This window comes from Globicephala melas, chromosome 6 (genome assembly GCF_963455315.2).
Source record: "Globicephala melas chromosome 6, mGloMel1.2, whole genome shotgun sequence".
In the NCBI taxonomy this organism is placed as follows: Eukaryota; Metazoa; Chordata; class Mammalia; order Artiodactyla; family Delphinidae; genus Globicephala; species Globicephala melas.
The window spans coordinates 74,468,882-74,484,499 of NC_083319.1; positions in this window are offsets into that span (position 1 = coordinate 74,468,882).

Sequence of the window (15,618 nt, forward strand, 5' to 3'; positions counted from 1 at the left end):
TAACACTGTGAGATTTAAAGCAGGTCTGTGCATACGAGATGCTCATTTGTCTTTTGACTACCACAGCCGTATCTCCTAAGGGTTACTCACTATGGTGGCAATGGCTTTGCCCACATAATGCCGTAACAACTATCTTTTCAAATCAGGCAAACTACAAATCAATCCTAATGTGGGGAGGAGGGATCAGTTCAATGATTTATTGGACTGAATTGAATACTTTAGTAACAAGAGTTCTATCCATGGCCCGTAGCAGACATGGGTTGTTTTTTGTTTTGTTTTGTTTTGTTTTTTTTACTAAAGAACACCCTCAATTCCAGGGGAAACACAACGCTTTTTGAACAAAAGAACATTACAAAGAGGCTGCTTCAAAGAATAAGATCTCAATGATGTAGTATATTAGAGACATTATTGTAACTTGGTGGTTTTTCAACTAAAACAGAGGAAAGAAAGATTTGTCCTAAATCTTTCTGGCTGGGAAGACTTTCATATGATTCAGTCAACTCCAGGTGCATCTCATTTGCTCCCAGGGGTCAATAACTCAACTATGTTGTCAAATGGCTCCCTTCTAGTGCCCACAAGGCAGGAAGAAGAAGAGAAAAATCATTCCAGAATTGAGTATAGAAATAAAGTATGTATTTTTCTAAAATATTGATTTCTTTATTGAATAATATTAAATAAGATTTCTCACTTGAGCAATAGGAATGACCATCAGTGAATGCTGTGATCACTTTTGAACTTAATCTTTCTTTTATTAGAATTTATATAACAATCCTCACATTTTTACTTAGTAAAGATCTATAGATTCAAATTAATTGTGCTGCACTAAATCTGAGAATTGAGCTTAATAATGGTCAAAATTTTGATGCTCTACTAAGATTGTAATATTTTTAAATAAACTGCTCCAGATAAATAAAAACCTTCCAAAGCTAAGAGAAAAATATTACTTAGCCTGTCTCCTCTAGAAATTAAAGTACCAGTTAAATTAGCTCATATAAAGACTTAGTTAAAATCTTTGTAAGGAAATTCTTACCTTTTGTCTATGATTTCACACTTTACTTAGGGAGTTAAAAAACATTTGCTATTGCTTCATCTTTCTATTAGAGATCATCATCAGGAACAAATTTCACCTTGCAAGGTTCAAAGAGTTTAAAGATTAATTGTTGAGGAACATCAACATGAAAAATACCCATTTTCCTGCATTAGCATCTGATTTAATGAGCATAGATAGAAATGAACAGTCAAGAGTAGTCAGGTGACAGATTTAGAGTCCAAAGCCTAAGGATGCATAAATGGGGTAAAACAGTTCTTCCTGTCTCTGTATATTAAACTAGAATGTAACAAGACGTAAGTGAAAAATCACTAGGTGCAACCCAAAGAGTAGGGAAAAAGTGCTGACAGACTGAAAATGGCAAGAAAATATGGACGGGGCACCGTGACAAGATGAGCTTGCGTGGTGGGCTTTTTTCAGTGTACAACTTATTTTACGGCCTTGTTAGTAATACAGTTGAAGTGCTATGATCTGATTATATCCTTGAGTATTCAGATTACACTTATTTTATTAGGGGCAATAAACCAAGCCTGTTTTTTTAAATCCTTTTTTTTTTTTAATTCAATAAAGAGTAGAGTTAAATGCACGTGGGGAGAAAATAAGAGCATATCACTCAGGGGAACTCAGGGTTGCTATCTGGAGGATATCCAGAAGATTAAGTTAAAGCATTGGTAATTTATGGCTTCCATAACTTGAGAAGCCTATTTCATGGCTGCATTTCATCCTTGGGGTTGATGTGCACTTTAAAAAAATATTCTGCTAATTACGTTCACTCTCTGTGTAACGAAGAATCCATGCATAGAAGCCCGTAACGACTACCTGAAAGTTCCCTTTGCAATTCACTGAGTTTATAAATAAATTTATTCCTTTTCTGTCTGGTTATGGAACCAATATCCCCCAATTTTTTCAATACCCAACATATTAACTCCATGGTTCAATAACTATGAATTTAGTTTCCACTTTTAAACCTCTGCTGTATTATGTTTATAATATAGATAAATATTAAAGGTATTAAAATAGGAATAAATTAGAGCCAGGAAGTAAGTCATTTAGTGCAATGATATTTCTAAAGCACCAGAGTCAAGAAATGAGAGATTATAGCACTAGCATTGCAAAATATAAATACCACATAAACAGCCATCTGTTTATAGCTGTTTTACTGCTGTTACTCCTGTAAGGTAAGCTACTATTAGAGTCAGCCTTTCTAGTCTTCTGAATACATGGAGGGAAGTGAAGAAAATAACCATCTTATTAAAACATGACATCTAAATGCCTTATTTTTCAAGTTGCAGCAATGTAAGTAGCAGTAGTGTCCTGGGAGCATAGAAGCCACAGGATAATTTTAGCACTACATGGAACAATGCAATTCAATAGTATGACACTTAAAGCTTCTCTTTTATATTGAAACAGACATGGCTATATTCTGCAGAAAAATGCAAAATGTATATGAATCTTAAAGATAAAACATGACTTCAAAAAATATTGAAAATGGATAACAAACAAGGACCTACTATATAGCACAGGGAACTTTGCTCAATATTCTGTAACAACCTAAATGGGAAAAGAATCTGAAAAAGAATAGATACACGTATACCTATCACCAAATCACTTTGCTGTGCACCTGAAACTAACATTAACACTGTGAATCAACTATACTCCAATATAAAATAAATTTTTTTTTTGAAAAGGGGTTGGGATATTTCTTCTGCCAGGCCCCTAAGGATGATTTCTCTCTCATCGCCTTCAGAAGTGTCCCAGGGCAAACGATGGGGAAGCACTGGCCTAAAGGGTTCTTGAGAAACCCCAGAAGACAGGCAGTTTTTATCTTGGCACTCTCTGTTCCCCAGGTACACCAACAGGAAAGTATTACTTATAAGACACCTTGCACTAGTAGCTGTTAGGCCAGCTTTTCACCCTGACACTCATATTCCTCAACAGAGAAACAGGGTGATCAGGCTAGACTTCTAAGGTTCAACCCCAATCTATGTTCTGTATGGGCAGCAGTAGGGAATGCAGAGCTTCTGGAAGAGGTACCTCTTTTATCCTGCTTGAGGCAAAAATGAAGACCTTTGGTCTCAAACTGGAAGTGGAAGGTGAATGGAGAGGCACTGTGAGCAAGTAATACCAGGATGCAGGAATGCTGGATGAAGCAATGCTGTTCATGAGAGCAATTATTTCCCGTGTTACATGCTTTATCACATTTAATTTCACAGTAGTCCTAAATATAGGTAAAATTGTGTGTTTTGCTGAGGAAGATTCTGAGAATCAGAAATGTAACTTGCAAAATGTCATGCAATGGGTCACTGGCTTGACCCCTGAGTTTCTGTCTTAACCACTATACCACGCTGCAGCCTAACAACTCACAGATGCGGAGAAACAGGGATTGAAGCTGCTTTGCCAGTTAGGGACTCAGAATTCGCAAGTGTGTTCTACCCTCAGACAAGACAGAAAGCTACGTATTGCCATGAGTTCACAGGTCCAATATTCTCTCTCCACCAATTCTTTCAACGAAAAAAGGAGGAAGGTTAGAAGAGAGGGAAGAAGGGAGGAAAAAAACAACACGATTCCTAAATTTTCTCACCAAGTGCCATTTCTTTAGATCAAATTTTGAATTCCTTAAAAACTTTAAATGTTCAGTTGGGGCAGATTGGGTTCGACAATACTATCAGTCATGTTCACTTATAGTGAATTAATTTCCAACTCTTTCCTAAGAGCAAATTTTGAAAAGGATGACACATTATCCACACTGCCCTGATTGTAGGGCTCAAGTCTCAACATTCATTACCACTCTGGACTGTGTCTACAGCAGTGACAGGAAGCAGAGTTTTGTGTCTCTGTGATCAGTGAGTCAAGAATGGTCTGAGAATTAGATTATTTAGGCTGCAAGTAACAGAAATGTCCTTGAGCTGGAACTCAAAATCGGGGTTTAATTATTATAGGAATACGGAATGTCTGGGGAAAGCCTCAGGAAAAAAGGAACCAACACCTTATGGCTATAGATAACCCAGGAAGTCCTCTGCATGCCTCTTTGCTATGTTCATTCATTTCTGTTTCATTCTTCTCCCTCAGGTAAGATGTATTCTATTGTTTTCTGGTTTATATAGGGAAAACCACTACTGTCAACAGTACTTTAGTGTACATACAACTCCTCCATACCAAAGTCACTAGAATGTATTTAGACAACAGAATCTCTTAGACTCAATTCCATATCATTAGCCCCTTTCGGGTCAAGATCATATTGAGGAGGCAAAGTGCTATTCTTATAATCAAGTGAATGACAGACAGGAGGAGGAGTCCTGGAGAAGAGGAAGACACTGACAGCTGGAGACACAACTCAACTAGGGCTCACTCTAGATGGGTCAATATTCGCCAGTGAAACCTGGATAATTCATGCATCTATCAGGTTTTTTTTTTCCCTTCAGAAGGCTCCAAAGGCAGGATTTTATTCCTCAGATGGTTAGACTGAAACACAATTCCCCCAAACTATCCCTAGAGAATAACGTTCATGTTGTAGTTGTACTGAATTTATTTATATCCTTCTTTCTAAAAAGACTGAGGCAGCATACAAAAAAAGAAATATGATTATCTTAATGTGGGCATGGCTATAGAACACTAAAATAATGTGTCTAAATTCACTCTCAGTTTATTAAAACCCACAAATCCTTAGACTCTAATTAGGTTAGAGACTTAAAGTTGTTTAACTTGGGAGAAAAACAAAGCAAATGCAGCAATTTGGGACATTTGATACACTGATTCATCTGTCAGATAACCAGTTCTATCTCCGTGTAATTTGCATGAAGTCAAGAGGAGCCTTTCCCATGCTCAGTCAGAATAAAAGCCCTTGCACAATGGAATTCAGAAAAAATTCTATCTGCGACAATTTTAGTTTCATGGTTCAAAGGCTATGGAATTCTATTATGAGTACATATAGTGCCAGAAAGTACTTGGTTTTCCTTATTTTCATTCATTCATTCACTCATTCATTTACTTAACAAATACTTACTGAGGACACATACTCAGGACCAAGCAACATAATGTGAATAACAGAACTGAAACAGCCTCTGATCTGAAAGCACTCACAGTTCATTAAAACAAGACAATGTGTTCAATGTTATGATGAATGGAAGCACAGAGAATCAGGAGAGTATGAAGAAGGGGCTTGGCCAGGATGATTCAAGGAAGGCCTGCATCAGAGGAGTCTTCGTCGTGATCTAAGAGAAAGAAGCAAAGAAGAGAAGAAAAGAGTTTTTGGCAAGAGGTATGGTAGTTTCACATTACCAAGTGTGGTGAGAGAACAAGGCAAGTTAAATAGATTAACATGGCCAGAATATAGGGTGTGAGAGAAGACAGTGAACAATTGTGAGAAATGAGGCTGTCCTGCCAATCCTGTTTCTTAAAAGAAAATATTCATGCCTATTAACAAGTATAAAATACCCACTATCTGTTATCAATATGTGTATTTACTGAGAGATCCCACTGGGGTTATGTTTACCAAAAACTTGTACACTCTACTTTCCCACCCTCACCAATGCTTCCATAAAACTCCAAGTCCTTACTTGCAACTAGGGTCCCTGATCTGACCCTCCTAGACTCCATGTAAGTCCTTAACCACTAGTGCCAATTGTGTTCTTACTGACTTGATCACAAAGACTGATTTCTCTTAATGGCAACTCTTCTTGGCGTCGATTCTCCCTAGGCTCCCAAAGCACCTAATGGTTTTGCCACCTTCAGATACAATATGAATAAATGATGAGCAATGTTATGATGCAGGAGGACTTCCTGAATTTCTCCTGTTCATTCCTCCAGTGTGTGTCATAATAGACCTCACACCCTACCACTACTCCCTCCCCATCAAATGCTCCATCTTCCCATACCTCCTTCTAGACTCCATCCCTTCTTTAAACTCTTCCTCAATTGAGTTTTGAATCCACACATCACTGGGGGTTTCACTTTCATGAAGCTGAAGACTAACTCGTAAAATACTTCACTTCCTCCAAAAAATTCCATGACTCCAGGATCTTCTCTAAGTCAGTAGCCCAGATTATTCCCCACAAAATTCTTTTAAGACCCACCTTCATCAGGTCCCAGGTACAGGTCCATCCTGCATGAATTTCATTCAGTAATTTTATGTATTAAATAAATTCACTTTCACATTTTATTTATTAAAGATAGTCCATCTCTTTTTTAATAGGGTTCTGCCAATTGGGCCCTCTAATCGTTAGATTAATAATAAGCACCATTTCGACACTGAGTTCATATCCTTCTAGCTAAAAGGAAAGTAACTTGACATTTTCTTTAGCCAGGGCTAACTCATCATAAGGAACAGTAAAAATTTCTATCAGAACTTTTTAAATGCAGAGTATGACTCAAGCTCCTCTCTCTTTGCTAATATGGGGACTTCAGCTAAGTAAAAGATACCTTTGACATCTACTGTATGGATGTGCAGGAATTCCATGGGCCTCATAACTGAGGCATATGAGATTTTACAAAGAGAGCTAAGCCATCTCTTTCCATTTCTGGAGAAAACATATGGAGTAATATTAAATCCAGAAAGATTTAAGATAAACCATTTTTATATTAAATGTTAAGTCCTCTTTTTTCTGTCCTTGAGTAAAAGATATAAAGTCTCTCCATCCCTAGAGTTCTTTTGAACCAAAAATAGTGTACATATACTTACATATATATATCTGACACTGTTTATTCAGATTAAAATCTACCTTCACTCTGCAGACATACTGTTCAGTTAAATTATATTAGAACTACAGCTCTGTCTTCCTTTTGTTGGGCTTTGGGGTATTCATTAGACCTGGTAGCCATCATACTTCCATTTCCCTCTCTTTCAGTTTCTTCATCATCTACCATGTAAAAAGCCCAGCACAGGAATGATAGAAAATTCTAGAAGTGTCTTGCTCCTAAAATTTAAGATACCAACTTCATCAAAAAGCATTTATCCAATGTCAGTATGTCTTGGAGATTAAGAACTCTCACCAATTTGATGATTGAGGTAGACTGTCTCAAAGATTTTCAAGCTTCTGTTACATAAAGGAAAAAAAATACCAGTTGGGGGAAAATCCTTAAAATATACTTTGAGCAAGTTGATTCCTTTAAAAATTTTTCTTAAATTCTAGTTAATTATTGAGGGAAATGCTGTACTTTGAACTCTGAAAGTTCAAAACTACCACCTTATTTTTTTTTTTTCATCAGAAGTCAACTCATTTTAGTACAATCTGTAGACGTATTGCTCATTTTCCTTTTCAAGGCAAAACTTTCAAATATATCCTTAAGGACAATCAGTAAGTTTAAAAAATCATCTGATTCAGATATAATGAGCTAACACTAGCTTCACTTAGTTAAATAAAAACTTACCAAAAAGAAAATGTAAACTAGACTTTTGCCAGATAAGAACTAAATCACAATAAAAGGAAATAAAAAATAGAAATGAAATACCGGTGAGATATATCTAAGGGCAAAAAATGTAGAAGTTTTGAAAGCAACAAAGAGCGCTTTCTTTGAACATATTTATGAACAAGTTGTAGCCCTTTGGCGTTTTCCAAAAGGACAACGAATAAAATTTATCTGACAGAGGCTTGGGAGATGATTTGCAAAAATCTGGTGCTTTATCCTATGCGCTAGAAAGGCCCTTTTGAGAAAAGGCATTTGCTGTTACTAATACCAAGATTCCTCAACTTCTTAGAGTAAAAATGCTTCCATTTAAAATATATATTAAGATGTGTATGGTTTCTGGTTTTTCCTTAGCTCTGCATGAACATATTCATTATATGCTAGTATCACAAATAGTCCACATTGATTTTAATGACTTTATAGGATTGCGGGAGCAAGGAGGACAACTAACATTTATATATTGCCAAGTGTTTGGTAAGTGTTTCACCTACAAGATTTCATTTGATCCTCCAACTCAACAAGGTAGAATTTACAATTCCCATTTTATAATTGGAAATCTGATATTCAGAAGTTAAGTACAGCCAGAAAACCCTAAGCTACTGAGTAGTATAGTCCAAGTTAAACTCTAAAGTTAAATCCATGTAACACTAAAGTTAATTCCACTGTATCACACCAACTTCCAAACTGAAGTTTCCTGGGATTTTGCTAAGGTAATTACAGAAATGTGCAAAAAAGTAACAATAACCACAGAGTCTATAAATCAGAACAAAAATTCCTAATGTTTGAGTTCTAGTATGAATAAACTGTATACTTGCTTCATATATTCCATTCCAAATTTAAAAGAAGAAATCTTGAGTTCCTATTGCAAATTTGTAATGTTTTTCACGGTTTTCTGGATTCTTGCCATCTAGTTTAGTTTAAGGGAGGATATACACATATATATATCTTTCTTTTGTAGAATAAAATATATGTTAAGGGCATATAGATTGTACTTCAATACAGAAAACACCTAGGGAATAACTGAAGTATTTTTTGGAGCTACTTTTTGGTTCATATTGTTTTAGAAAGTCACCAAAACCTAGGAAGTAAGCTTTCTGCATGTTACAGAGATTTCCTTGTATTGTAATAATCATTGGGAGCATGTGTGCCTAGTGAGAGATGCCCTTACTTGCAATTCTACTGGAATGAACAGGAATACTTTTATCAGAAATAATTCCTAGGACTTCTGTAACCTTCTTGCTCAGATTTTTGATCATCAGGTCCAAAAAACAAAGATCATTTTGGTCTCAAGTTTCTCCTGGCTAATCATATTCTCTACACTTCATTATTGAAATAAATTCAAGTTACACTAAAACATCGTAAGTCCTAAATCACAAGAAATCATCTCAAAATGCTATCATTTTTTTCCTCTACAGAGAATATATCGGTGACATCTAAATGACGCAAAAAGCACAAAAGATGCATAGGTAATCTGCCCAGAGTTCAGTTAATCCATATCTGACTATGGACACTCATCACAAAAAGCAGTTATTCAGACTAAGTAGAATTAAATAGATAAATTATCCTGAGCCAACAATTATGAGTCATCTATTAGACAACCAGATGTATTCGATATTGGCTATAGAGTCCAAAATTGATGATAAACTTTCAATGAAATGTCATGCTCGAAGGGGGAAAAATACACCTTCTACTTAATGTTATCTAGAAAAGAAAGTCAAGTTTACCTCAGTGTTAACTGGGTGTAGTAATCATATGCTCTGGTGAGAAACACTAATTAATTCCTAGGTTCTTTGTCCTCCTTCTACAGGATAAATTACAAAACAACCAATGACACTGACCCTTAAATAATATGCTATTTTAGTTATTTTGTTCACAATGTATGACTATATGTATATTTAAAGTCCTCATTTGTGAAAAACCTTTCAAAGATCATTCGTCTCTATGTGATATAACTAGGTTATGAAATAATGCATAATCAAAGCCATCCTGTATTTAGGACAAAAAGCTCACCACGGGGCCGGGCCTGAAGCACAGGTGCTGTCGTGTGCGGACCGGACCTCAGCGAGACCAAGGCCGCCAGGCAGAGGCCCTGGCTGCTCCAGGAGCCGCATGGGCTGCACGGGACCCACAGGCTGCGCAAACAGCATGTGGGTACTTCATGTGGGTGCCGCAGGAGACCAGGCCCAGAGACCCAGCAGGGAGGCCTAGGGAGCTGGTCCAGGCCCACACGGCGGAGCGCAGGCGACGGGGTGACCTGCGCAGCAGCGGCACCGATGGCCACTTCCGGGAGCATGATTCCAGCTGCAGCGCCGCGGCCTGGCCACTGAGTGCACCGGTGGCGGAGCCCGGCTCGGAGCACCGCCTCGGCTGCCACCAACAGGCAGGTCGTCCACGGCTTCCTTGCTGTGAAGGACACAGGATATTAAGGAGTCGGCTGCCCACCTGGCCCTCTTGATGCGAGGCCTGCAGGGACTCTACCAGGGCCACGCCCTACGCAGTCGCCCCCGAAGAATCCCAGGGGACCCTGAAACAGGGACCACCGGGCCCTCTCTGCTCACTCTTCACCCTCAGTGCGGGAGCTATATCAAAAACAAGGCCCAGGGCTTCCCCTGGTGGCGCAGTGGTTGAGAGTCCGCCTGCCGATGCAGAGGACAAAGGTTCGTGCCCCGGTCCGAGAGGATCCCACATGCCGCGGAGCGGCTAGGCTCGTGAGCCATGGCCGCTGAGCCTGCGCATCCGGAGCCTGTGCTCCGCAACGGGAGAGGCCACAACAGTGAGAGGCCCGCGTACTGCAAAAAATAAAAAAACTAAAAAAATAAGGCCCTGTCTGTGCAGGAGGTGTTGCCCAGAAGCTAAAGTGCCGGGGGGGGGGGGGGGGGGGGCTGGGGAAAAGGCAGCAGCCCAGGCAGATGGGTCCGGCACGCCCTCCAGCCTCCTGGCCGCCTATGACATCTGTGCCACCCCCAAGGAATAGGAGGCGCCGAGAAGCACCATCACGTGAGGGCGCCTGCAGAGGAATCGGGGCCAGCTCTGAGCAGGACCTCATCCCAGCTCTGCTGCAGCTTGGACACTGACCTGAGCTGTGCCACAAGGAAGCCCATCCTCAGCCTCCCACCTAGGCTAGCCAGCTCTTTAACCAGAATCTCCGGGCCTATAGTAATAAATATCTGTTTGTAAAAAGGGGTAAAAAAAAGAGGAATAAATAAAAATAAAGGGGAAAATAGCAGAACAAAGACATCTGAATTCCAACCCAGTAACAATGTTAAGAACCAAACAACTGCTTCTCCTCCTTTGCAGCCAGCCATACAGGTTCAAAGGCATTTCTAATACAAGACTTCATCGCACTGGTTAAAGAAATTTATCTGATGTACAGAATTTATAAGAGGAAGCAGACATGTTTTTATTGACCAGCTGCTTTGGTGCATACAGCCCATGCTCAGCAGGTCTGCCAGATGCAGGTAATCACCTATAACATGTCTTCTTTTGTAGTATTCGAACTCTAGGATCCAGTTTAATGCTTTTTTAAAAATGTTCGAAACTGTTAAAAATTTTACTGCTTTTTAAAAAGTATAAGAAGTCACTCTGAAAAGACTACATACTATATGATGCCACCTAAATGACATTCTGGCGAAGGCTAAACTGTGAGGACAGCAAAAAGGTCAGTGGTTGCCAGAGGTTAAGGGTGGGGGGAGGGATGAATAGGTGGAGCACAGAGGCTTTTCAGTGCAGTGAAAATCCTCTGTATGATACTATAATGATGGACACATCACCATGATACATTTGTCCAAATCCATAGAATATACAACACCAAGAGTGAACTAATAATCGAACCTCTGGACTTCGGGTGATTATGGTGTGTCAAAGTAGGTTTATCAGTTGTAGCAAGTGTTCAACTCTGGCGGGGGATGTTCGTAACAGGGGAAGCTATGCATAGGTAAGGACAGGAGGTATAAAAGAAATCTCTGGGGCTTCCCTGGTGGCGCAGTGGTTGCGAGTCCACCTGCCGATGCAGGGGACATGGGTTCGTGACCCGGTCCGGGAAGATCCCACATGCCGCGGACCGGCTGGGCCCGTGAGCCATGGCCACTGAGCCTGCGCGTCCGGAGCCTGTGCTCCGCAACGGGAGAGGCCACGACAGTGAGAGGCCCGCTTACCGAAGAAAAAAGAAATCTCTGTACCTTCCCTTCAATTTTGCTGTAACCCTAAAACTGCTCTTAAAAAATAAAGTCTTAATTTAAAAGAATTTAAAAATATTCAACCCAAATGCAATGGATACAGGGTCAGAGTAAAGAGCTCTGGCACTAAAACCTCATTAAGCTTGAGTCCAGACCTCAGATCCAACAATTACTAGCTTTCAACCTTATACCAATTTACTACCCTCTCTAAACATGAGTTTGCTATTTAGGAAAGTGGTGTCAAAACAGTATGCATTTCAATGATACATTCCTATGTAGATAAGAATGTAATACTATAATGCATATAATAGTGCTTACTCCAGTGTCTAGCGAAGAGTATGTGCCCAATAAGCAATAGCTGTTCAATTTAAATTTAGTGCTTTCTTTCCAATACTATTTATGTGTATGGGGAGGGGCATAAAAGATAAATCCCAGTATGTATGTTCAAAAATAAGGCAAGTAGTTTTTGAATTTTGATTCTTTAAGTAGAGTATTTCCATTCATATGTAGAGCTATATTTTCAATTCTTTTGTACTTGCTCTTCAATATTCTGGATTTTTTACTTTTCTAAATTAGTTTCAATTTTTCTCCTCCTCTATTTTTGAGAACAGAGTTTAATCTTTCATCTAGTCCATTTAACTATATTGTGTGGAGGGAAGAGGATTAATCCACTTTTTTTGTACACATGACCTTTGCCATTGACTGTTTTATTCTCTGTCTACACAGATCAAGGGTGAAGTGGGTAAAAGGTGAGTTTATGCAGACTATTTAGCTAAGAACAATACTAATTAAAATTATTTTCTCTTTACTTGATTCAATGAATATTATCAATATATCAATACAACTGTATGTTGCCTCCATAGGCATGGACTTACAGACAAGAAAAAATTTTAATTAAAGTACTTACAGTAAACCAGAAATCTTGAAATCTATGTTTATTGGTTGGAGATATCCAGGATTTAGGGGTATTTAAGTATAGAAAACTAACTATAAATAGGTAAAATCAAAACATACATACACACATACAAAAATATATAAATTTATCATATTTGATATTCCTGGTACTATGTACAGGTATCAGATGTCTCTTCAAACATATTAGGACTTCATTCAGGCAGAACTTTAGACACTATAGTTTTGTAAGGGAAATGTAGCAATAATAGTAGTTAAAATACTACTTCCTTAGTAACATAAACAGCCTTCTGTTAGATCTGAACGTGAAGAGTAGCCCACATTAGGAACAAATCAGTCATTCATGTAACAAAATTCGTCATCCGGGTCCTCTTCTCAAAATCATATGGCATTGGTCAAATAACAACCAAAAATGGATTCCATTTATTTCATCAAGATATTAACTTATTTATTCTCTAGCATTATTCATTAATCTGAACAGGACAGAATTTGACATCTAACATTACTGAGTATGATATTATGCACTGTTCATTAGAAAGTAAAAATCATTTAATATTTCAGCTCTGAGATGTGATAGAGTCATTTTATTTTTTTCGCATAGTGTCAAACTGCTCGCTTTCATTATTGAACGTGAAGGAGCCAGTGGAAAAGAAGAAAAATATAATCCCCACAAGTCATGAGAAATCATGGATAAAGTTACTGTGAAAGAGAGAAAAAAATGATTTCTTGACATTGTATGTCAAAGAAACCATGAGAAGTGCTTACAGTTATTTTTCTTTACTAACAGATAGATATAGCATTTGGGCAATAAGTATTAGCTAGAGGTTCTAGATCCTTATTAGTATGAGTAAAGTTGTATGGTCAATGCAGATATTAAGATTGTTTTAAAGGTTAGTATTTAACCACCACAGAAATATTATCAATAAGGATGATGTTCTATAGCCAAATTTATCTCAAGCCAATTTGCCTTTTAGGCTCAGATTTTGACAGTACACCAAGAGAATGTAAAATCCTATAGACTTATGTTAACTAGTTTAGTTCATAAATCTGACCTGTAAACCAGAATTCCAGTTTGCTAAGGTATGATGAAAAATATAAAGGTAATACAGACTAGTAAATTCTTAACCTCTATTCTCGGAGCCAAGTAATCATCTGATAGGTGTTTGGTAAGCATGGACTCAGAACAGGATTTAAATTAATTGAATTTTATTGTCCTCAGGCTATTCCCTCATACAAGAAGTCTCTCCCATTGGAATATTAAAAACCTTCTGGATAGGGCTTTCTATGTCTATCTCCCCAGTAGGGATGGTATTGCTAATTTAGTCTTGATAATAGATTAATTGCCATTGGCTAGATCTCTTAACTTACTTGCTCATGCCTAGCCTCAGTATATCTCCTATCTTATTTTCTTTTTTAGTGTTCTATTTCTTTTATTCAATCTATTCTCACCAGCCCAGAATCTGATCTTTTTATAACATTAGACAGAGATTTTTAATTTTCTGCTCAAATAGCATCTGTTCAATTCTTTCCCCCCCAGTAGAGCAGCCATGTAGTTTGGGTAGGAATATGGCAGGGGGAGCCAGAGATTACCCCACTCCAGTTCTGGGTTGGATCCCAGTATGTCTAAAACAATCAGGATACTCTCATCTCCTCTGCCATATTGATTGGTGTGGATAACCCATCCCAAAGGCAGTGATCAAAATGCCTCATTCTCAACATAGGCAGAAAACTCCATGACATAAATCACAGCAAAATCCTTGTTGACCCACCTCCTGGAGAAATGGAAATAAAAACAAAAATAAACAAATGGGACCTAATGAAACTTCAAAGCTTTTGCACAGCAAAGGAAACCATAAACAAGACCAAAAGACAACCCTCAGAATGGGAGAAAATATTTGCAAATGAAGCAACTGACAAAGGATTCATCTCCAAACTATACAAGCAGCTCATGCAGCTCGATATCAAAAAAAACAAACAACCCAATCCAAAAATAGGCAGAAGATCTAAATAGATATTTCTCTAAAGAAGATATACAGACTGCCAACAAACACATGAAAGGATGCTCAACATCACTAATCATTAGAGAAATGCAAATCAAGACTACAATGGGATATCATCTCTCACAGGTCAGAATGGCCATCATCAAAAAATCTACAAACAATAAATGCTGGAGAGGGTGTGGAGAAAAAGGAACCCTCTTTCACTGCTGGTGGGAATGTAAATTGATACAGCCACTAAGGAGAACAGCATGGAGGTTCCTCAAAAAACTAAAAATAGAACTACTGTACGACCCAGCAATCCCACTACTGGGCATATACCCTGAGAAAACCATAATTCAAAAAGAGTCATGTATCACAATGTTCATTGCAGCTCTATTTACAATAGTCAGGACATGGAAGCAACCTAAGTGTCCATCGACAGTTGAATGGATAAAGAAGATGTGGTACATATATACAATGGAATATTACTCAGCCATAGAAAGAAACGAAATGAGGTGGATGGACCTAGAGTCTGTCATACAGAGTGAAGTCAGTCAGAAAAAGAAAAACAAAAACTGTATGCTAACACATATATATGGAATCTAAAAAAAAAAAAAGGTTCTGAAGAACCTAGGGGTAGGACAGGAATAAAGATGCAGGCATAGAGAATGGACTTGAGGACATGGGGAGGGGGAAGGGTAAGCTGGGACAAATGGGACAAAGTGAGAGAGTGGCCTGGACATATACACACTACCAAATGTAAAACAGATAGCTAGTGGGAAGCAGCCACATAGCACAGGGAGATCAACTCAGTGCTTTGTGTCCACCTAGAGGGGTGGGATAGGGAGGGAGGGAGGGAGATGTAAGATGGAAGAGATATGGGCATATAGGTATATGTATAGCTGATTCACTTTGTTATACAGCAGAAACTAACACAACATTGTAAAGCAATTATACTCCAATAAAGATGTTTAAAAAAATTGCCTCATTCCCATAGAGCTGATTTATAAAAGAGCATATGAACAAGTTTAAGCAAATGAAAAGTGAAGTGTGGTGTGCTGATATCCTTTGCAAAAGATGGTGCCTTGTTCCTTTCAGAAAA